Source organism: Lissotriton helveticus, chromosome 8 (assembly GCF_964261635.1).
Source record: "Lissotriton helveticus chromosome 8, aLisHel1.1, whole genome shotgun sequence".
NCBI lineage: Eukaryota > Metazoa > Chordata > Amphibia > Caudata > Salamandridae > Lissotriton > Lissotriton helveticus.
Window position 1 is genome coordinate 944,906,876 of NC_136069.1, and position 24,783 is coordinate 944,931,658.

At 43.3% G+C, this 24,783-nt stretch overlaps 1 protein-coding gene across 8 annotated transcripts in view; it reads left to right on the forward strand.

Moving 5' to 3' along the window:
* The window catches only part of ZFX (zinc finger protein X-linked), a 640,129-nt gene that overhangs the window by 293,616 nt on the left and 321,730 nt on the right, over positions 1–24,783 (forward strand). The gene's annotated exons all lie outside the window — the stretch shown is intronic.

The window sequence follows — 24,783 nt, forward strand, 5'->3', positions numbered from 1 at the left end:
TAAAGTTCACATCCTAGTTTGGAGTTAGTCAAGTTGAAGTCTAGATATGCCATAGTTCAGAAATTACATTTCCATAATTGTGAAACCTCCCTCAGATTGCCTATTATCAAGTTAACATTATGATCGTCTGAAATTGTCTTACAGCCTACCCTCATATTCCATAAAGGAAGGAATGTTATCATTGAATGGGGATTTTAATATTATTCTGATTCACGGTACTGTCGAAGTAAATTGCCACTTCTCTCTCCCCCTATTATTACCCTTAGGAATTCCCAATTTTAAACAGGGCAGGACATACCACTGGTTTCGTTACCGATATTTATCAGTGCTTTACTGTATTTCATTGTTCTTAACCCCTTCGACGCTCATGACGAGCTGGGCTCGTCATGAGGTAGCCTCCTCGCACGCTCATGACGAGCCCAGCTCGTCATGAATAATGGTTTTTTTAAAAAACAAGCACAGGGGCAGAATTTCGCTAGCGCTCATGTGGTTAAGCGCACCACATATGAAAGTTTGGAGCCTCAAGTGTTTTTTAAATTAAGCTAAAGAGTCGTTTCTCTTATATCGATTATAGACTAGTTTATCTTCATAAAGTTACTTATCCCTTTGCTAATGGGGTTAAGGTCACAGCTTTGGGATGTGGCATCTGATAGAGGTGTCTTCTGATTTTTTTTTCTATCAGTAAGTGCCGATATGACTTCAGTCGTAGAGCATGTACACAAGTGTTCCCTGTTTTTATTGCAGCATATCCTCCAGCAGGGTTGAATGGTCAAATGTAAACATGCGTTCTGGAGTTAGGTAAAGAAATAGTAAAATAGTGATTATTTTGAACTGTGTAAGAGAGGGGATTCTCAACTGTAAAGCAGGGGTCCACCAGGGTAACAAATATTGGAGTGGGAAAAATTAAGACAGAAAAAATTTAGAAGCCCACCTACAACAAAAAAGCACTACATAAAGAGTCGTAACAAAATTAGTCAGCCAACAACTTAATACATTGGAAATATCTAAGTATTATATAGTAGTTTGCATATGTAAACAAATGTAGAAAACCATGATCATAAAAATCTATAAAGACACATCTCCACCCCACTTGTCAAATCAGAAACACATAACACTTTTATATTTATAATTGTATTCATTATTCTTTCTCTACTATTACGTATTTTAAGATATGCAATGTTATCATATATTTCTTGTACCGTATTTATGAAATCCTAATGAAAAACTAGAACACAAAAAAAGAAACACATTCAGATTCCACTCATGCTTACACTCCCAAAATCCATATATAAAACCCACATGTAATCCGCCATTACAGAACATCTCTCTCATCAATATCTAATTTACCAATAAGACAATTACAGTGACAGTTTCATTCTAGTACATCCATGAGCCACTTGTATGCATATACTAATAACTTTGAACTAATATATGTCTTAATCAATATTTGACGCACATGATCTTTGCTTGACTTCCACACGTCGATGCCAGCACTGATGACGCTGGAGAAAGAACCCATTATGTTATTGTAAGCCCAGTGCATTCTCGTCTGAAGTCCTGCTCGCCACAATCTTTGGCACTGCTGGTCCCTCCTCATTCTGACATGAATAGAACCCAGATGTCATGACTGGGGGCGAGTGTTTGAAAAGTTTCAGCACTCTGTCCATCATCTTATGGTGTTTGCTATGTTCGCCCTAAGTGGCTAAGGGTATGCTGAGATGTGGGTTCCTTACTCTCTGTGTCACTGGATTCAAGCTATCCTGGCTGATGAGGGGTGATACCCCGAAACTGGTTCCAGGATGCTTGTTTCCGGTCCAGGGAGGATGTGGCCTGGCAGCTCGGGCTGGTTATCCCGGGCGGAGGGTGCGGAGCCTAGGATGAGGACTCCGGTCTTCTCTGGGTTCAGCTTGAGGCAGCTGTTGCTGTCCTTAATCCAGGTGGCGACAGCCTTTATCCTGCTGTGGAAATAGTTCTTGGCGGTTTGTTGGTAAAGGAGAAGATCATCAGAGTATTGTCGGCGTAGAAGATGCGATGTGTTTCCTTAAAAGGGCTGGTCCATATGTTTCTACCCAAACCTTATGTAAGGACACATAAAACGATCCCACTTTAGAGATCTGCACACTGTTATTCCTGATAAGTCAGTAAGCAAGCACCTGGTCAAAGTCGCGGACAGAGCCTAGAAAGAAACTTAGGTCATTGTGCAGGGGCAAAGCGTAATGCTGAGAAAAGTCTGTGGCTCCAATCTGACTTCTGGGGGGCATTCACAAGGTGAGGAATTGGAGGATCCATCGAGTATCCTTCAGAAAGGGTGTTACAGAAGGTAAGAAACTTGTTTGTTAGATCCCTCTGGTAAATGATGCTCTTGTTTGCTGTGGATCAGACCTTAAAGGTAGACCCAAAACTACATTGAGTTAGTTAGCAAAGGTCTTTTGCTGTCTGGCAAATTAATAAGTGCCTCCCTGGCATTGCAGATTTGGCTACATCCGTCTGTGGTTACGTACTAACCCTCCAAAGAATCACTTGGTAGGGCTAGCTTCTTTAAAACACGATGCGCAAATAAAGATACTGCATCTTCACTTCAGACTTGCTGCTTTTCGGACTTCATACAGATTAGTTGTAGGGAATGAAGTCCAAGGCAGAAACACTGAAAGTAGTGAGACCACAAAGGTAAACATTCTCCAAAGCTCAGTACAAGCATAAGGAGAAGTATTTTCATCCATATCAACTTCAGAGGGTTCAAACCCATTTTGGCAGCTGCACTGTCACTATCAACATCTTCAGCAATAGCAACAGTATGAACCATGCTGCCTCAACATCATTAACCAGAGTTGGGAATGAAGTCTCATGGCAAATCCCACAATGACTTCCCTCCTCTTTCCCAACCTCTGAGTTCCGTTCCAGAAGGGAAAAGTATTATGATTCATCCTGAAGAAAGGTAAAGTTTAACTGGAGACACTTTGGTGCTGAATAGTGAACAAAATGGTTATACTCTGTTTTTCAAGGCACCTTCCATTTCAATTACACAAAGGAGGCCCCAAAGGTTTGACTTCAGCTTCTAAGAAAAGAGACTCAAACATTACTTGCAAAAAAAACATAAAGTGCGTCCCTCCGTTGCAAAAAGGGAAAACCATCTACTAAATGTTTATTTTTTATTTTGATGCAGAGACCACAAGCAATGATTTCATTCAAGTCTTAGAATAGATAAGCAAGGAAATACTTAAAGAAAGAAAAGTTTCGCATGCTGACACTTAATCAGAATGTTTCTCAAAAAGGACATTAGATGTATGTTGTGCACTTGGAGGATGCTCATTCCCATTTTCACATCTGCAACAAAAGATGAAAGTTCTTTAAATTTATAGCAGATTATCTCGTTACCAATTTAGAGTCCTTACCTTTAGGTTAAAGTCTGCTCCCAGAAGTTTCCTGTAATGTTTAGTGGTGATTGTTGTACATTTAAGGAAAGGGGGAATTTCTATATACTCTAGCTAGACTAATGGTTAACCTTCGTAAAGTGAAAAAGCTTTCAGGCACCTTTGCAACTTTTTGACATGTGGAGCTTGAAAGACACTTTACAGAAGACAAAGTCAAACTTGTTCACAGAGTAACATAGTTGGGCTCAACTCTGGGTACTGTACAAGTAAAATTGTTTACGTCAGTGGACTTAATGTATGCTCTACAAATGAAGCATCACCAACTGATTAACAATCCTAAGGCAAGGCAGGTCTCAACTCTGCTGAGGCCCATGACTTTGTGTAGAGTGATAAATGTGAATGCCTGATTATACATGTGCCTCTCCAACCGTGTCTGGAGGATCAATGGGGTCAAAAGCAGGGTTCCTGAAAAAAGCAACTCAGTCTATTCAGAGTGACTGTACAATCTCTAGTTTTCGGGGAGTCCTTTCCCATCAGGATCCCCTAACTCAATAGGCACAGATTTAACATTGAATAGCTGGTCAGAACATCTGCCCAATCTCTAGTACAGGTTATCATGTCTCAGCAGGAGACACATTATCAATCTGTTGGCGCTCAGGGCAGTTCATCTAGCCATTTAATTCTGCCTTGCTTTGACAACAGACAAAATTCTGATTCAAATGGACAATACAACCACAATGTATTACCCAAATATTGAGGGGAGAACCAGATCTGGAATTTATATAAAAAGGACGAAAAGATAAAGAAGTGGTTTATCTTGAGGTGTTTCACCCTCAAGACGATCAGTCTCCCAGAAGCACAACCCAGTCGCATGGGTGCTCTCAGTGGGATATATGAAGAAATCCACAAGTGGGTTTTAAATGATGATGGTCAAAGGGAGATTTTTGCTGAGCTAGCAAACACCAAATAGTGAGTCTTAATACCTCACTGGCTACAACCAGGCAATAGCTCCTGAAAACATTCAATAAGGGCATTTAAATTTGCTTAAATGCTATATGGATATTTCTAAAGAAGCAAAGAAACCTAGTACAAAATGCTCTTAATTGAAATATTTCTCTCTCTAGTGCCAGAATCCGGCTTCTTGTTGGAAACAATTATGCAGTTGACGGAGTACCCTCTCCTCCAAACTCAAAATCAGTGCACAGACACTTTACTCAGGACTTTGTGTACATTGGGGCAGTGTCAGCACCGGCTCAGTCATAGTCTTCATTGCACAGAAGAGGGCAAACACCCCAACAGTAATGGGCGCAACCAAAAGTGCAAGGTGGCGGAAATGGTGGGCAAGAAGATGCAGTATCGCCAGCCCTAGTATCCTCTTCCTGAACAGTTTAGCCACCTACAGTGGGAATAGATGGTGTGCCTCATACAATACCTCTCTAAACAAATGAGAGCCAAGTACATCATTCAGTAGGTCAAAACTATCACTTGCATGAAAACAGTTCTGGACGCTGCAGACACTGCCAGCAGATAGCTCTGTACTGGGATAATGCTCAGGAGGAATGTGTGTCCGTGAATTTTCCGCTATAAGCAGGAGGTACAGGTGGCAGTGGTGAACATGCTGTTCGTTGGAAAACGCCTTTTTGGAACAGCGGTCCAAGATTACTCTAGACAATAAAAAGTACAATGACAACTTCAAGTCCATGGGAACCCTTCAATTCATAGGTACTCACCTAAAGGAAGAAGATACCCGGGAGAGTAGACTCACAGCCAGTTCTACCTTACTCGGTCTTTAATTCAGTCATCAGTCAAAGGTAGCCCTTTTGAGGGAGGGCTCGGGGAAGAGGACCCAGACAAGTAACACTTGTAGGGGGCAGCATTAGACGATTCAAGTTCAAATGACTTTATTCGATTGTTAACATTACAATCATAAAAGCACAATTCATCAGCATACAGTTAAAAAAGTCAAGTAATCCATTTCATTTGTCAGACAAGAGGTTACATAAACTATGTAAAACAAGAGTAACAGGCAGAATAAACACTTTTAAGAATATAAATAATTACAGCAAAATTAAAAAGTTAAAAATATACGTAACAACGACAGCATAATTATCCCTCCATACTTTTCCTGAATATGATTGCTAATTTTAAAAAACCACATACAAATAAAGTGCAGTCACAGTTCAGGAGTTGAAGGTAATAAAGTGCTGGTTTGATCTGTGCAAATTTCAGTTCTTTGAGGCGTGGTTTTAGGTATAGCCTCCGGGGTACTGTATAATAAGGACAAATAAATAAAAAGTGTGCCAGGTCTTGCGGAGACTTTCCGTCGCAGCCGCAAGCTGGCAACAATTGACCTCGATGGGCCCCACTTGGTACCGCCAGTAAGAGATGGAACAAATCAAAACGGAACCTTGCTAATAGATAACGTTCATAGCCAGTCATGGGCCATGATAGGTATGGTTCCATTTGTAGACAGGTTTTGAGTAATGCATGTTTCCTAACACTGTCTTTCTGTAGCTCGGCCTCCTCCCGGGCTAAATACCTGGTTGTCATGAAAGTATTTTTCACTAAGGTAACATCCAATTTAGTGATAGAATCTGGGGTTAAAAACAGTTCAGGCCGTCCTATTTCGTTGAAGCAATCATTAATGTACTTCAGCCACGGAACCTTAAACCTACCATCCCATGTTAAGGCTTCTTTTAGTATTTCATGGGTAAGAGGTATGTCATTATTTAGCCAGCAATTCAACCAACACAATAGGGGATTAGCTGCTATTCTGTCGCTTGAATAGGGCACACCTAGCTCCTCATGTACAGAGAAGTTTCCAGTTCCCCTTGGCAGCCTCAGTATCTGCTTCAGGAAATTATTTTCTGCAACCTCCAGGTCCCGCGTCTGGCTATAGCCCCAGAGCTCTCTTCCGTAGCAGGCGACGGCGATGCTCTTTGCCTGGTATAATTTAAGTAAGGCAGCCACCGGACTATTGCCCATTTTTCTTGTGAAATCAAGTATGGCCGCATTGACGCGGGTTACCTCGCCCTTCTTCCTCCGGACAGCGGGGCCCCAAGACAGTTGATGATCAAAAAGGACCCCGAGATATGAGAAGGTTTTGGTGGTTGGAATTTTTTCCCCATTTATATTAAAAAGGTTGGATTTTCGTGACCCCTGGCCTGTCTTCATAACATAAGACTTAGAATTGTTAATACTTAAGCCTCGAGACTCCATGAAATCAAAAAAAGAGTTTAAAAGTGTCTGGAGGCCGATTGCTGTCCTTGAAATAAGGACAGCATCGTCCGCGTTGAGCAGAACTGGGACGCCTTTCCGACCTACGTAGGGGTAATCAGCTCCAGTTTTTAACAGAAATTCCTCTAACTCGTTAATATACAAGTTAAAGAGGAATGGGGCTAAAATACACCCCTGTCGAACACCCCGGTTGATTCTGATATCCCCCGTCACTTTCAGATCTTGGGTGTATCGAACGTTAGCTCTTGTATCGGAGTGCAGGTCAGCCAGTAAATTAATTAGGTTCTGCTCTACACCCATCTTTAGCATGGTGTCCCATAATTTGCCCCTGTCCACACAGTCAAATGCGGACGATAAGTCCATAAAAGCCATGTGGACTGTTCCCTGCCGGGCCATAGTCTATTTACCTATAATCAAATACATGTTCAGGCACTGGGTAACTGTCGAATGTCCAGGTCTGAAGCCATATTGTATTGGGGATATAGCGTTGTTCTCATTTGCCCATGCAGTTAATCTATTCAGGATTACGCCCCCTACCACTTTAGCTACAGAGTTAATTAGAGATATTGGCCTGTAGCATAACGGGCTACTACGATCACCCTTTTTAAACACGGGCACTATAGTCAACGTCCCCCACGACTTTGGGCATCCAGAGACCACGGCTGCATTTACTACAGCAGTCAGGACGGGGGCCCATAGTGAGATACAGGATTTAAAAAGGTCCGGAGGCAAGCCATCCGGTCCAGGGGCCTTATTACTGGTTAACCCTTGAATGCCCTTCTCTACTTCATTGACTGAAAAGCACAAAAAATTCTCCATAGGAGTTGAAAAGCCATTTTCTGCCTGTTGCTCATTGCTTTTAAAAATTGCACTAAAATGAATGACCCAATCCTCCTCTGGGATGTTAGTACCAAGTGCAGTATCACTGGGATTATTAAACAAAGGTTTATTAATAATTTCCCAGAATTTGCTGCTGTTACCCAGGACTGATGGATCAAGCAGAGACTCCCAGGTACACGCCTTGATTTCTTTTTTTTGTTTATTAAGAGATTTCTTATAAATCAATCGCAAGATTTTAATTTTGCCTGAATCTCTAGGTTTGGTTTTTAACGCCTTTCTCAGATCTCTGCTTGCCTTAGAGCAAGATTGGTCAAACCATTTAGGGTTACTTCTAGTTTGTCCCTTCACTGGGACTGTTAACATAGATCCTACTGATGACACCACAACCTCAAAGACAGCTAGAGTTTGCTCTGGGGATGTGGCTGGTGACACACAAACCGCAAGTTCCTCGCCACATGACCTATTTATTTCAGTGTACAGGTTTTCACAATTTACCATTGACCATTTCAGTCGACGTTTACCATTTATACATTTTAAGGTTCCCCGGCCTTCACAATTCGTTCGCTGTTCAAATACTCCACCGCCCAGTCTAATAGTTATGGGATTATGGTCACTATAGATGTTTGTTTGAATAGTGAATCTGGAGGCCTGATTGGCAAGATCAGCAGATAGTAATATATGATCTATAAAGGACCCGTGGCCTGAACCTTTAAATGTAGAAACATCAAAAACCTTGGACTCCGGCACCATGGACATGGCTACAGTTAGGTTATTTTCATTCAGCAAATCATTAAGATAAGTTCCACGCCTGGAGTGGTCAAAATGAAAACCGTTCACACTATTACACCCCAAAGATCCCATGGGGGTAACTCCTGGGTTACCACACGGGTGTACATTAAAATCTCCTGCGATCAGTAAATTACGTGACAGAGTGCCTGCTCCCTCTCTCAGCATCTCATTCAAAAGCAGTATATTACATTCCCCTTGACTATTTATGGCGTTGTAAAAATTTATTAAAGTCAAGACATGTTTGCCTCTCTTCAATTCCAGCACTTGAATATTCTGGTTTACATGATCCCAATTACTTGCTTGGCAGGTAAGTGCCAGATTAACAAAAATAGCCAGGCCCCCCTTTGCTCTTCCACTGATTGAGGGAGCTGCTGGCCTAAAGAAGCTTTGATAACCCTCGATAAAGACATTATTATCTTCCATCCATGTCTCTTGGAGGCATATAACTGCGTGTTTCTTGACAAATGCCAACCAGACGGGATCACATATTTTATCAACCAAACCCGCTATATTCCAGGAGACTAAGCTCGCATTACAAACGTCAACAGGCTCTGTTCCAATGACTAGCTCTGTGGTTGTAGGTTCTAATAGCGATCGGTTAGGTTGTTCTACGTGTATGTCTCCCTGAGTTTCTACTGTGGAAGGGTTTGGTTCTACATTGATTGGAGGAAAGCTAAAAGCCTCGGGCAAGTCATACAATGTACTGATGTTCTCATGTAGTACGGGGCTATCCTTTAAAAAATCTATGTCTAGCTCTACCTGACTATTGGTATCTGATTCAACAGATGGAGAGGGGACAATTACTGCTTGTATGGCCCTAATTTCCCTGTGTACTGGATTATTTTGCATATGACCAATATGCGTTAGTGTGGTTGGGGCAAAATGTAGTCAATCGACCCCCTCCAAGCCACTCTGGTCATAAAAAGCTTCAAACCTATTTGAAATAGGTACATTATAGTGGATGTTAGGGTATATTGAATGAGGATGATCACGATGGTGATACGTCCCGTGTGAGGCCTCCCATCTCTCGTGATAAATTGCTGGGTGGTTAGCCTGTCTGGTCTCCCGAGATATATCTCTCCTATACTGTCTTTGATCTCCTACAGTGTAGTGTCCATGGTTCCTTGGTGTTACTCCATCATGATAATGATTAAAATTATCATACATTTTCTCCTGCTCTAGTGTGGGATATGGATACACTTTACTTAGACTGTGATCACTTGAGGGATAAAAATAACTTAGATCCATAGTACGGATCAAACTGCTAATCGGGCCATCCTTCCAACTAGTAATGTGCCTTGCTACACGATTGTCCTTGAAATTGACAATAATGCAATCACCCTCTGTAGATTTAAATCTGTGCCCCACCTAGTCGACCCTCCTGACGTTTGTTATTGTGCCACTTATGTGGGGAGAAATCGGTCTATGGGCGGTTAGCCAGTGACTCACTTTATTTTTCAGGTCCCCATGACTCTCTACCTTACCATCTTCTAGTTGCGGTACACCAATCATTACTATGGTGTATAAATGGGATTCAGGGGGGAGATTAATGTGAATGGGTTTTTTAGATTGTATCAGCTTTGGTGTTTGCACTAATCGTGTATTTATAGCTGTATTTTGTGTTGGTATTGGCCTTTCAGACTCAACCTGATCGTCAAGTGGGTCGGGGGATAAACCTTCCGCGGCCCATTCACTCTCGTCATTTCCAGTTGTATGACCATCTGGGATAGTAGGCAGAGTCGGGGCTGCTACCGTTTGGATGTTTACACATACTGGCGGGTTTGGAATGTTATGGTCTATAGTACCCAAAGAAGGAACTATCACTATGAGTGTTTTTCTTAACTCGTGTCTTTTTAGTGTTAGTTTGCTTATGAGTGCTGTCGACCGATAAGAGGCTGACCTTCGGTATGGGTGCACTAAGAATTTTTAACATGCTCGTAGTGTCCTCTTTTTGAGGCTTTTCAAACTTCACTAAGGTTTGCTCTATGCTAATAATTCTTTCGCTAATAGGCTGCAAAAGGGATCTGACTATGTGTTCCAGTTCTGTCAGATATAATTTATCTGGTGTACTTGCCCTTTCAGTCTGGCTTGTCTGGTCTATGAAGGTTTTGATATACTCTGGCTGTGTTTCATTAGGCAATAATAATACGCCCTGATTAGAAGACGTTGCAATCAGGTTAGGCGTTTTATTGGTTGGTTTGGCCAGTCTAAAGTATGACCAAACATCCCTTGCTGAGGGCTTGTGGTTACCTAGTGGTCGGTATGTTTTCCTCACTATCGATTTAGTTTTTTTCCCCTGCCGCCGTTTCGTCTTTTTTGGGGAAAGTGGTTTATCTACAGCTGTTATGTTTGCAAGGGGTGAACTTTCAACAAGTTCATCCCTTGGCCTTGGGGAGTTTAATGACATGGCTCCCGGGTGAGATAAGCACAAGTTTCCCCCCGAATTAAAAATAAACAAAGGGCTACCTTCTGTGCTATTTAGTGGTATAGGTGAGGCTAATGAGGCATTTTTCCTACTACTTTGGCCACTAGGTAACCCAGTGAAGGATTGCATTAAAATTGATTCCTCCAAATTAATAGAAGAATCCACAGTATTATTATTAACAGTAGTATGCAATGAAAGATTGGGAAAACACATATTTGGTGTCATTGAAAGACGCCTCTCCGTATTTTGTATAGCATCTGCTACTGCACCTATGGTCTTTTGTAGCATTAAGTCAATGGCTGTAAGAGACGGTAGAGGTGTAGATGGAACAGTCTTATTTCTAGTCGACGATCTTGTAGCCACAGGAGTCTTTCTGACTTTAGTCATCATATAGGAGGTATCCGAGAGGACAGATGAGATACTGGACACTTATATAGAACTAAACGTAGCAGCTATAACAGGCCACACATGCGATAATTAAACCAAGTATAACACTGTCACCTTATACTATATTCCAGGGTAATGGCGATGTAAGGGGGATGGCCCGTCCCGTCTCCTTCTGTCCCCTGAGGGCCACAGAGGGCCCGCCCTTTGCCCGGGCTTAGCCCCGTGCGCTCCCGCGACACGGGGGTGACGCGCCCTTTATGCGCCGCCTGGCGCGATGTCAGCGTCGTCTCCCGCCGCAAAGCAGGGTGGGAAACGTAGTCCTGTGCCCCCCTCCGCTCGGCGGCCGCTTCTGGGTGACGGTTGCGGCGGCGGGAGGGGGACTGAGACCAGCAGGCACCAGGGTCCACAGGGAGCAGCGTTGGCGAGGTAGGCTCTCACAGATTCGAAGGTCCTGGATATTATTTAGGCAGTTTCCACAGGGTTTGCACAGCGTCACCCGCTCCACCGGGGTGACGCGCTCTTTATGCGCCGCCTGGCGCGATGTCAGCGTCGTCTCACGCCGCAAAGCAGGGCGGGAAACGTAGTCCTGTGCCCCCCTCCGCTCGGCGGCCGCTTCTGGGTAACGGCTGCGGCGGCGGGAGGGGGACTGAGACCAGCAGGCACCAGGGTCCACAGGGAGCAGCGTTGGCGAGGTAGGCTCTCACAGATTCGAAGGTCCTGGATATTATTTAGGCAGAGTTTCCACAGGGTTTGCACAGCGTCACATTAGACGATTCCTCACGGAATGGAAGAACATCAACCCCAATTACTGGATATTGAACATCATTTGGCACGGATACTGCATGGAGCTTGTGAAACCAGGCAGGCGGTGTAGTTTCAAAGGTTTGTCGTCACAGAGGCCACTAGCCAACGGGCAAGTAACCGAGGGCTGATCTTCGGTGCAGATGATGCTCGGGGCTGGGGCTTCTCAATCCCCAATGCACAACTTTGAGGGTGCCTCAGAAGCTGCACAAGTAGCAAAGAGCAGGCTTTTCAAGATGGCCGGTCCCACGTCTCTCGCCGCCTCCACGGGTCTCAGCTTTGCAGGGACTGTGGATCGGGGTCAGAGAAGTCTGGAAGTCTGGCTCTCGTCGGAACCTGTGCTCGGGCTCCGACAGGAGCGTCGACAAAGTAAACCGCAGATCGCTGGATGGTGCCTGTTTGCACAGGGTGGTCACTCCTTGACCACAAGGGAGATTCTTCAGTCGTCTTCTGTGAAGTAGATCGTCGAAGGTCCAGAGTTTCGTTTCAAGTTTCAGTTCAGGATAAATCTAAAGTCTCTTGACTCAGCTCCTACCTATATACTAATTTGAGGGGCTGGATTACCTACTAGGTCCCTCCTATGGGTGGGACTAGGGAAGGGGAAGGTTACACCCCTTTCCCTTTGTCCAGTTTCGCGCCAGAGCTGGGCTGGAGTGCCCCAGCAACTGGTTTGAACCGGACTATGCATGGGACACCTTGTGTGCCCCAGGCAATGTCTCATTTCATTCAGCCCTCCCGGCCCCAATACACTATGGCCTGTCTGGGGTGGTGCTTGCACCTCCCAAGACAGGAAACCTATTGTCCAAGCCTCCCTCGCTGGAAGGACTCCCAGCAGCAGGAGGTCAGACTCGTGTCTGTGGCAGCAGCATCCATTTTGTGATGCTGAGGCTCTGGTTAACTTTAACCGGGATTAACAGGAACAACGTGTCTTCTCCCTCTAGAAGGGTGGAATGCTACCCCAGTCGCCAGAACTGGTGAGGGGGTAGTATTCCAAAGCGTCTTGCCTTTTATCGGCCCTCCAGAACGCTGAGATCGGCTTCTTTGGCCATGGCTTCTATTCCTCCCATCAGACGGGCTAGAATTGGAGGCCGCTCTTTTCGATACTTGGCACCACGTTGCTGGAACTCCTTGCCCGTCTCCCTTAGGAAAATCAGCAATCTACTGGTTTTCAGGAAGGAACTGAAGACATAGCTTTTTACCCAGTAATTTTCTCTGCTGCTCTGCATCTGCCCTGGATTGTCTCTCCTTCGGGTCTTTGTCAAAGCGCCGGGACACTCCTCGGAGTAGCCGTGCGCTATAAAAGAGCCAAAATAACATAACATAACCCCTGCCCACCATCAGGCCAAAGCCAAGAACACACAACAAGCAAGACCTGCTGCACCTCAGACTAGAAGTGGCAGAGTTCCATACAGAGAAAAAGTGCACCCAGTAAACTTCCTGGTCCCAAAACCGGACGCAGAAGTTTCAGATTACATCTCTGCAGTAAGATATCCTATCTTAGTAGAAAAAAGTCTACATGGCAATGATAGACCTAAAGAATGTATGCCTTCACAGGCTGATGAGCAATAGTCACAAAAGTTGTGCGAGTTTCTTGTAGACGCGATACCAGTTTGCTGCGTTACCTTTTGTGACAAAATCAGCACCCAGGGTGTATACAAAATGCCTAGCCATTGTGGTGGCACATTTAAGGATGAAAGGAATCCATGCTAACCTCTACCAAGATGATTGGATGGTAATGTCAAAGTCTTTCAGTCAATGCTAGCACAGCATAAGGACAGTAAATTGAATGTTATACAACCTGGGAATCTACATAAACTGGCCAAATCATCCCCATGACCCGAAAGGGGAAAAAACATTCCGAGGGGCCAGGCTGAACCCCCAAAGAAGCCAAATCATTCCCTGTGGAGAAGGGAATCCTGGCATTTCCAGAGCAAGTTCACCTTTACCAGAATTGGCAACCTCTGACAGGATGGAGGCAAAGCAATGGGCATGATAGCCTTATGCATATCACTAATACCAAATTTAATTATTTTATTTAATTTAGGGTTTATATAGCGCTAGGAATCGACTCCCGGAGGAGTATCTCCACGCTTCGACCGCTGGGGAACCCGTCCTGGCTCACCCTGAGAGATGGTCCCTGATGGGTATCTCTAAGGTGCGACCAAGCATCCCCGGCGGTCTGGGGGGGCCGTTGTGAAGATGAGGCAAGCTGATGCCCAGAGTTGCCGAGTGTGGTTTCTGACTAGAGTAGGCACCGAGGCGAGAATTATCGAGTCCGCTGACCCTTGTCCACGACCCTGCCGCCTCGGGAATCGAACCCTGGTCCCGGGCCGTTCTCTGCTTACGGGTCTGCCGCCTCTAACCAGTGAGCCACACTTCTCCCAAATGCTAGGCGAAACATGACAGCACTACAGGATTGGCTGCAGAGACAATGGTCACATGCAGTAGGGAGTTGGGTAGCTCTAGTGGTTGTCATAGACCAAGGATCTACAGTGGTGGAATGCAAGCAACATCACAACAGGCAGATCTTTCAAACAACCATCTCCCTCTGTTATCATAATGACATATGCGTCCCACAATGGGTGGGGAGCTCACATGGGGAGATTGAATATCCAGAACCTATGATTCTTGGATAAAGCAGAAAACACATAAATGTGTTGGAACTCAAGACTGTTCTTAGCCTTAAGGGCTTTTCAGTTGCAGTTCAAGGGAAAGATAAGGCAGGTCCAGACGGGCAACATAATCACCATGTTCTGTCTCAACAAACGGGGGGAACAAGATCTCATGTGCTATCAGACTTCCACAGGAAATCTGGACATCGGCTAACAAAGAAACAGTAGTGGCTGTTCATATACCAGGAGTACAAAACACAGAATCATACAGGCTAGCCAGGCCAGACCAGTGCCTCAAACGAATGTGAACTTAAAACATAGTTAAAAAGATCTTCAAAGGTGGGGAACTCACTTCCTAGATCCATTCACAACTCGGAAAAACACAAAATGCCAAATGTTTGCATCCATCCACTTTGCAACATCTGTCGTGGAAGACCCCTTTTTTAATCTCCATCCCTTCAGTGCATTTATAATTCAGAAAAATGCAAAATGGCAAAACTTTGCATCTAGATACCCTATCAGCTTCTGTCATGGAAGACCCCTTTTTTTAATCACTATCACTGCAGTGTATGAGGCTAGTGAGATCCAAGCCCATTCTACACAAGAACCTAATACTTTTTGTGAGAAGGTGGCTTGGTATATGCCATCCATTAGTTAAAGTGGACACCTTGTACCAGGCCACACGACCCTTATGATGTATGAGAGCAAAGATAACCTTTATGAAAGCTATCCTAGTGGTAGCTATGGAGAGCAGGCTTCAGGCTTAATCTTGAAGGAATGTAAAGCGGATTGTTTTACCAAAATATCACCTCCTGAATTAGTAAATGAAGGAGAGCCACACAGTAGTTATATAAAAATATGTATTTATTAATATAACACTCTCTAATATCCTCTACACGAGGATAGAACACAAAGCACACAATACGAATTCTATAGAACAGTTGTAAGTAGCACAGTACACAGTGGGCTCCAGGGGGAGACCGAACCATATACTAAAATAGTGGTATAACAATTACAACTTGACTAGACACAGTGCCTAGAGCACGTAGACTTGCTGGGACTCTAAGGAACCACCCAAGTTGAGGACACAGGAGACCCACGGAGGACGGGTACTGTGAAGAAACACGGCTGCGGCCTCCGTACAACTCCATTGGAAAGTCACGGTTGCAAAGTTAAAGTTTAAGGACCCTTCTATGAGGACTTCAAGCAAACCCTTTGGAACTTAAGAGTTTAAAGAGCCACCCATGGATACCGTAGTACCAGAGTTACCTAACCCAGGGAAGCATAGGTCTGAAATGGCGTCGGAAACTATTGTCGTTCTCTATGGAAGGAAGTGAAGAAGTACTGCTGCCGTGAAGGTTAAAAAGGTCCGGTGGAATCCAAGCCTGGATTCTGGATGGAAGGAACCTGAAAGCAGAGGGGACCGAGTCTGGTTCACCTCAGAGTAACCAGGGGCTCGGGAGACGAATGCCCACTGATGTCGGGTGCTTCAGGTGCAAAGAAGGGATGCTTGACTCTGCAGCCACGGAGCACACGGTGCGAGGAGGCCGGAGTTCTTTGGTGCACATACTGCTCAGGGTCAGGACTACACGGAGTCCAATGCACAAGCTTTGGGAATCACCAACAAGCATATGCACTTGCAAATGGACGCTGTGCACAGGGGTTCGGGTTACACAGCCCCCACGAGGAATACTTGCCTCAAACTCGGTGAGAGGGCAGATGGACCTTCAGGAATCCACCTCCTGTGTTGCTGAAATCTTCGGAGTCCGCAGGAGCAGCAGACTGGTCAGTTGCGCTTTAGGTACCTGCAAAGCAATGGAGTTACTCCTTCACTCCAAGGGAGATTCTTCGGTTGTCTTAAGTGCACACACAGGTCCTGCATGGAGTCTGTATGGAGCAAAGGCACACACTAAGCTCCGGACGGAAAGGGGGATGAAGTCGAGCCCAGTCGCGGTCCAGCGAAGTTTAAGTGTCCAGACGGTCGAAGGTCAGTGGTTTCTTCTTTGTAGAATCTTGTCCACGTAAAATCCAATGTCCTGTAGCCAGGTAACCACTTTTATACACATGGTAGAGGGTTGGACAGATTCAACTGACCCTCCTAGGGGAGGGCAGGACAGAGGTGTGGCTACACCCATGTCCTTTGTCCAGTTTAGTGCCAGAGCAGGAGCCAATGCCTCCCAGAACTGGTTTGAACTGGACTATGCACAGGGACACCAAATGTGGCCCAAGTGCAGACTTTCAGGCACTCTCAGGGTGCATCCACCCAGCCACAATACACTAAATCCTGTCTGGGAGGTGGTCACACTTCCCCTCTGACAGGATGCCTATTGTGCTGCCTTCCTCTGCTCGAGCTTGGCTCAGCAGCAGGAGGGCAGAAATGTGTCTCTGGTCCGCAGCATCCATTTTGTGCTGTCTGGGTCGAGAAAGCTGGCACCGGTAAGACCAGTGATCCCACGAAGCTTGCTTCAGAATGGTGGAACCGTACCTCCCAAACCAGTTACTGGTGTGGAGGTATGAATCCAAGATGTTTGATACCAAACTCGATATGTTTCTATGCAGCCATTTTTGAGATAGCATTTACCGCGTGGTTATAATGCACCTCTACCTATATGTCCGGCTGAGTCACAGGCTACCCAGGAGAATGGTCTCTGAAGGTTGCAAAGAGGCTCTGCTCATGCAGGAGCACCCTCTCACATAAAACCCAGCACCCTGCTTTCAGGATTATTAAGGCCTGCAATAGGGGTGACTTATGAGTTTTAAGTGTAGTGGCTATTGGATATAGTAAACCTATATCTAATGTAAGTGGTGCAAGTACCATCTTACACAGGCTGCAGTAGCAGACTTCGAGTTCCATTTTGCATGGCCTCTCATGGGGGAAATAATACATGCTTCAGCCCATGGGAGGCCTCTGGGGTACCTACGCCCTGCGTACATGTGTACCAGATACTAGGGACTGATAAGGGTACCCCAGTATCCAATCTGGAGTGTACCAAAGTACATGCATGACAATTGAAGGGAGAAAGCAGATAGGCTGCGGTCCTGATTAGCAGTCAGACTAGTCAAAAACAGTGAGACATCAAGCAAAAAGTGGGGGTAACCGTAAGAAGCAAATCCTACTTTCCAAAGCCAGTTGTCAGCAGAAGGATCTTTACACTCCTTGGACATAAAAATAGTCCAGAAATGTTGGCGACTGTCCTGGATTGTGCCTACTCTTGAGATCTTCTTTCCATAGTCTTCTTTTCTCCAGAAGGAATCAAGGGGCATATTAACAAGGAACAGGAAAAATTCATGCTAAGGGCGCTTAGCATAAAAAATTTTAACGCCCGCTATCCCTGGATAATATCCCCTGGTTATCGCGTTATTAACAACGCTAACTGCCTAGGCGATAAAAAAATCCAGCGATAGCTGCATTTTGGGAGGGTATCGCTGGTAATGCAGCGATACAACTACAAGGATAGGGATATCCTTGTTTATAGCCCATGTTGGACTTAGCCATGTCATCTACCTCCCATTGAATTACATGGCTAAGTCTGAAACTTAGCAGACGTAAAAAAGCAGCGTTAACCGTGGTTTGTGCTGCCTATTTTGTCTCTAAAAGGGTTAGCATGAAGCTTGATAATAGGAGAAATGTCGCTTAGCGACATTTCTCCAAATATTTTGCTCTGGAACGTCCACTATGCATCTCATTAGAGATGCAAAGGGAAGCGTAGTGAAAAAGGGTGCTAACATGCAATTTTGCATGTTAGCACCCTGTTGTTGATAGGGCGATATTTTCATCTCCGCTTCTTTGGCTTTTAAAGCCAAAAAAGTGGAGATAAAGCCCTTGTTAATATGCCCCCTTGTTCATCTTTAGTTGCTGTAGATCTAGTCCTTGATTCGAGAAATCTTGGTCTGGTCTTCCTGGATCTCATCTGTCAGGTCCTGCTGAATCCTGACAGCTCCTCTGTCCCGGTCTTTTCCTGACCGTACCTCTTCTTTTAGAAATTTCACATGCTCTTCTCTGCTGCATCTTCCACCGTTCCCTCAGCGACTGAAGGAGTACCTTCTCACCGTTTTGTGGCAGGAAGCGCAAGCCCTTATGGCCAAAATGGCTGTTAAGAGGGTGCGAGTAGCAGAAGTAGGGCATGGCTGCTGTTCCCGCTACTCTCTGGTGCATAAGGAGGATGGAGGTCTTCGGCCTAGTCTAGACCTGCACCCTCTCAGCACCTTCCTCTGGAAGGATACATTTAAAATGCTCTGGCCCAGGTCTTGTTTGCCCTTGACCCATGAAGAAATGAAATCTTCATTCTCAGGGAATACTTACTAATAAAAAAAGAACTTGGCACAGAAGCTGAAAATATGAAAATACATCTTTATTAAATTTAATAAGTGAGGCCACGTCACACAGAAGCCGTAGCAACTGAATGAGGTAGTCTGAGGAATACAGAGAACAGAGGCCATTTTTATATGCTCAGGGTTACAAAACTCAGCATAAAAGTAAGGGGCAGTCCTTGCTTTTGCAAGCATGCAAAATGCCTAACATTCCTTCTTACACAAGCCGGACAAACCCATAATAAAAGGACCACAACCCATATCATAAACAGACCATAAAAGAAGGAACAGAAACAGATAGAAGTAGGATAAGGCATGTTTGTGTGCAGTAAAACTTTATGATGTCCTGTGCTCTGATCCTTAATCCTGATCAGCTAAAGGGCAGGAACTGGTTTAACAAGGTCAGCTTCAGGCAACAGGGTCAGTTCACTCAGGTCAAACAGGAGTCAGCATGAACTCGAGCTAAGGTGTACATGTCCTTAAAAGACTAGTTCAGCCACAATCATGGCCTATGTGAGGGCAACCACAAAATGGCTGCCATACACAAAATGGAACCCACGGGTTCAGAATTCACAGAACCTCAGACCCTCCTTTTGCCCTTACATAGGCAATCACTCAGTCTGTATCTGAATCGATATCAATATTATCCGTTATTCCCTTTACTAAGGCATTATTACTCGAGTTATCTTTCATGGAACGCAAAGGATAGACTTCGTTGGCATAAATAAACATCGTCTGATATGCCAATACAGACCCATTGTAACTAAATGACAGAACCAAATAGGGAATACCTCTATCTGTAGTATGTGGCATAAGACCACACACCCAACAATTAGTGGTGTTCATTACTAACTGGTGTTGATGCTGAAACTGCACAAAGGAATTATTAGTAAACTCTGACCTCCTAACCAGTTCATGTTCAGATAAAATATGGAAAGAATGCGAAGAAGTAGTAGTAGGACGAGACATTGGTTGGGAGGTGGGTACAGATGTCAATTGGGTAGCAAAAACAATCCAACACACAAAAGACAACGTCATGCTTAAAAATACTAGAAAACATGTTATTAAGAACATATGGACAACAGGAGAAAGTAATGACCACTATTACAAACAAAATTATCATTTTCACAACACTAAGCAAAAGCAAATCCTAAAATTATCTAATAACATTTTAGGGCTCCTATGCATTTCAGGAACTTATTATATATTCAGGTGAAACAGTGGCAATCCTTACTAATGCTCTCAGATGAAAAGGGATACTCTTCCACAGAGAATGGACTTTATTCTGCTTTTACTAAACGGAATACTACTTTAAAGCAATGCCAGCAAAACAGCAAAAATTAGTCTCCTAACACCCATTTTATGCAATCACACGGGAAATACCCAGAGTCCGTCCAAGCCTGTCCGACAGGCTTCTATTGTTCATCAAAATCCTCTTCTGTGGTTTTCTTCCGCATGGGCCTCTTCGTTCAGGCCTTTCATGAAAATGGTCCTTCTCAGTATCCGTTGGAGTGCCCTCCTGGCAAACACTTGCAGCTTATTTGAAAGTCTCAATGTCTCAAGGCAGTGCACCAATATCTCTCCTCTGCGGCAGGCACTACAGATAGTGTGCTCTCCATTGATCATGGGCACAGATCATCTCATGCAGACCCAAGTACTATTAATCAGGAAAGAGCAACAGGCTTTCATACTCAGCAACACTTTCAGACTCCAACACTCGCTTTTCAGTGTCAGAGGATGCTCGGGCTGCTCTTTCATTTAATCATAGGTACCACAATGTAGTGCCTTTTGCCGGTCTTGGATCCTCCGGTGCACTGCCTTTCCGTTGGAGCAAAGAAAAGGGGGTGTGTGGCCAAAACTCAGGCCAAAGGGCTCAATGGACTGCCTACTGTCAGAGGTTACCAGCACATAACAGGTGAAAAACTAAAGCCTCGAAGCAACAAGGATCCTTCTCTTTTGCACTGAAAACTGGTTCTGTGATGTCCAATGCCGTCTGATGGAGCAAGTACGATGCTTTGGAGATATCATTGATGGCGCGCTGGCGATCGCTGTCCAGCCTTGCTGCTTTTCTGGGTGCTGGGACTGTCACTGATGGGAATTAGCTTTTCATCAAAGGTCCGCAGGTTATTATGACTTAATCCCGCAGAACCTAGTGACGTAGCAAATGGGACACATTTGTTATTTTCCTTCAATTTAGTACAAAAACAGTTTGTTTTTAACAAGAGGATTGCGAGCAGGTGGCCTGCAATCTGCGAGGGAGTGGCCATACGCCATGAGACAATTCTGGTCTATGACACACTGTCATTCTCATAGAGTACAAAGACAAAGGCAATAAGCAAAACAGTGCCTCTAATTTCTTCAATTGGGATTCCATGTGAGAGCATATCCTCTACCATCTCAGGGTAGATAACTATAAGAGAATTTTATCTAAATGGATGTCCTCACACATAGTGACATCGTCTAATGGGGTAAACACATTTTTTCTCTCAATGATTAAGTCTAGGTGTTCCTAAATTCCTTATCTAGAACATCTCAAAAGAGAAATCACATGATACAGATTATCAGGGACATGTAGATACCTCCCTTTTAATAACTGTGCATCAAGTGCACTATGCAATACACAGGCTAATGATCAAAATGTGGAAACTTGTCTTATAATAGCATTGAGTCAGTTAACCAGTCCATCACTACCATGACGGTCAGACTGGAAAACATTGAGGTAGGCCTAAAGAAAATTCTTAAAAACCAGTCTAGTTATACAAAAGGGATTTATACATAATATGGGGTTCCTAGTACATTACTGCAATCTGGAAGTGTGAACCTAATACAATAATAATAATAATAGAAGGCTAACTGGTGAAAGGAATATGGAAAAGGGAAAATGGGACTAGGACACAGCTAAAATCCCCAATTACTAGGCACGATGCAACATCAATCAGGGGAGAAGTGACGAAAGGAAAATCTATAGGAAGAACAAGAAATTACTTGGGTGATAGTCAGGCATGTGACACAACACCAAGAGTGGGGGTGATACATAAAAATCAAAATAGTTCACGAACGTTAGCTCTACCGCTGGCCGCTACACCATATACAGTAATCTCAGCTAATGTTCCAGTTCCAGGAAAAAAAAATTCAACCTTGTTTCCTTTATGGTACAAGGCCATACACTATTCAGGAAGCAGAACAAAACTGACTAAAGTAATATAAAAATTAGGTCACCATGCACAAAAGTCACAGATCTATAATTTATCCTTACGTCCAATTCAGGATACATAAATTTAGGGCTGCCTGTTCCTTACAGGAAAGGGGGCAGTAACATGACTGTAGGTGATACCTTGTTTCCTGTATATCTCTTTATTTTTGTTCAAATACCATTATAGCCAAATTTGACATGCACTAGTGAAGTGTTCTCTGTCTTGCTCACAGGATGAAAAAATATCATATCTGTGAAATTTTGCGCAAATTCACCCAGCTGCTGTACAGGATACACATCGTCATGTATATCCCTTCACAACACAGGTAAACTTGTAATAGTATCATAAGCAGCAACATAAAACAAAAAACATGCAAAAAAACGCACAAAACGGACATGTCAAGCCATCAGATATACTCGCTGTATATCAAGCACAAAAAAAAACCATAAACAAACAATAGCATATGTGAATGAGCGGTGACGCACACACTTCAAGTCCTGTAGTTTATGCACTGTGAACCTGCAGCCCAAAACCTATTATTCAGGCCTGCTTACTTCCCTTACCCTCCTTTTGACAGCTGATCACTAGTCAGTCGTGATCGGCTGGCAATACAATCTACAGTGTCACTTCTGACATACAGGACCATCAAGAACAATTCATGATGGGACTAAATACACAAACATGAAAACCACCTGAACATTCCTTTCCAAAGGAGTTACGCAAGAACACATCTTTTTTCAACCAACCAAACTCACGTGTCTTGTCAGCCTTAAAATCACCCAGAACAATCCATGAATGATCTGCGGACAGAAGCAAAAAAAAAATACACAACACACAAAAGAGAGACATTTTCTCATAACAAACAGATATCCGTTATAACTTGTAATCAGAAGACAAAGCATGATACACATTAATAGACACAAAAATGCATTTCCATTACTTAACTGTTACCATCTTGTCGGTCAGGTTGCAACATTAAGCTAAAACTAAAATTCTTTCACTGACACTCCATGTTAACTTTGTGCCACAATTTTCACTTTGAAAAATAATTCTTAATTGGCAAATCGTTCTCACTTAGGCATGTAGCCTTCAAAATTTGAATAAAGAGCTTCCTCTTATTTTCTGTCTAAAACTTAATGCAATGCCTCATTTTCTGTCAAATAAAAGCAACTAGCGGACATCATTTTTTTTCAGAGCAGAAATACAAATGTATCATTTCTGCAAAGCATTTAGCATGATGTGGGGACTTTAAAAGAAACCCTTTTTTCATACCTTTACTTTGGAATTAATTTCTTTAATTTTTTTTTTTTAATGGAGAAACCAGAAACCCTCCTTTTAGAAGCGCTTTTAGCAAGATCATTCTGTACTTCGCAGAGACAAGGCCCTAATTTACGAGGTCACCGATGTCGACATGACAGCCTGCTACCATTGTTTACAGGGAAACTAAAGATAACACCTCAGCGCGACTCGAGCCAGCCTCTGCAGCTGTCCTAGCCCCCAGCTTCTGCTCACTAAGAAGTTTGTCAAAGACAAAAGGCCTTCCGGATTCCTCCTAACCTGCAATAATTCACTCTATTTAAAACACATGTTATATATATTACTCCTGTTAGGGGCTATAATTTATTTCTATACTTATATTATTAAAACATTTACTGTGAATAATTTGCAGAACATAATAACACACATACCAGTTTTTAGAACAAATGCTTGTTTGCAATGGTACTCATTTCATCAACCTTAAATAGATGACGGTCTCAGTTAGGTTCAGCCAAAGTTAAAAAACTTCAACCCTGATATTAAACTCAAACCTCTGCACCAGGCACATTGGCTCACTGAGCCATTAAACGCAACCCCAAATGGGAACAACCTACACATTTGTGTTTTATACCTAAATGTATGCATTTACTGAAGCCTAAGGCACTTTAAAGCTATTTTAAATGACAAAAATACCCAAATTCAACTTTGATATTTGGGGCACTTAAAAATAAATATCCTATAAGTATTTTACATATTAATCATCCTCAGAATGTTCTTTACACATTACAGATATTAGACATTAGACATATCTCATGTAAATCCTTAGGAAAATGAGTTTTTTACTCCTGCGCTAAGTGAGATGTCATATGCTAATGTCCTCAATATGCAGTGCAACACAACTCAAATTAAATTATAATGCTAGGAGGTCACAGTATGAGCATTAAGCTTCACGAATAGTAAAAAAATAATTTTGTAGCACTTATTTTTAATTATTATTTTTCATAATTTAATAATTATTTGTATTAAACCCAATCATTTTTGATAATACCACTTATAAAAGCAAGCTGCATCCCTTATTTCAGACATAAACAGAAAGGGGTGAAACACTCAGGACACACAATACGGCGCGCTTTAGCCATGCATTTCATAAATAGCGCCAACGCTATTCACTTACAGAAATTGCACTAATGGGAAAACCACATAGACATTTACACACACATTTAACCCACAAACCAATACTCAGAACAAAAACAAATGACAGCCCACAGACTGTACTTAAACCAAACCATTTGTAAATACTAGTTGTAAGTCATATTTACAAGATACGCTTCTCAATTGTGTTTCAAAAGACTGCAAAAACAGCCCAACAGACTAATGTATGTCCAAGAAGCGAAAATACACTAAATTCACTAGCTTTGGCTAGCAGAACACCAAAAAATCGCTCTGCATATCTTCCTTCATAACATTGCGCAGAACAAAGGATCCTTATTTTGTATTATGTCATATTTTAATTCCCTGAGGATACAAAATCACCAAAGAAGAAATATGTTTGTATACTT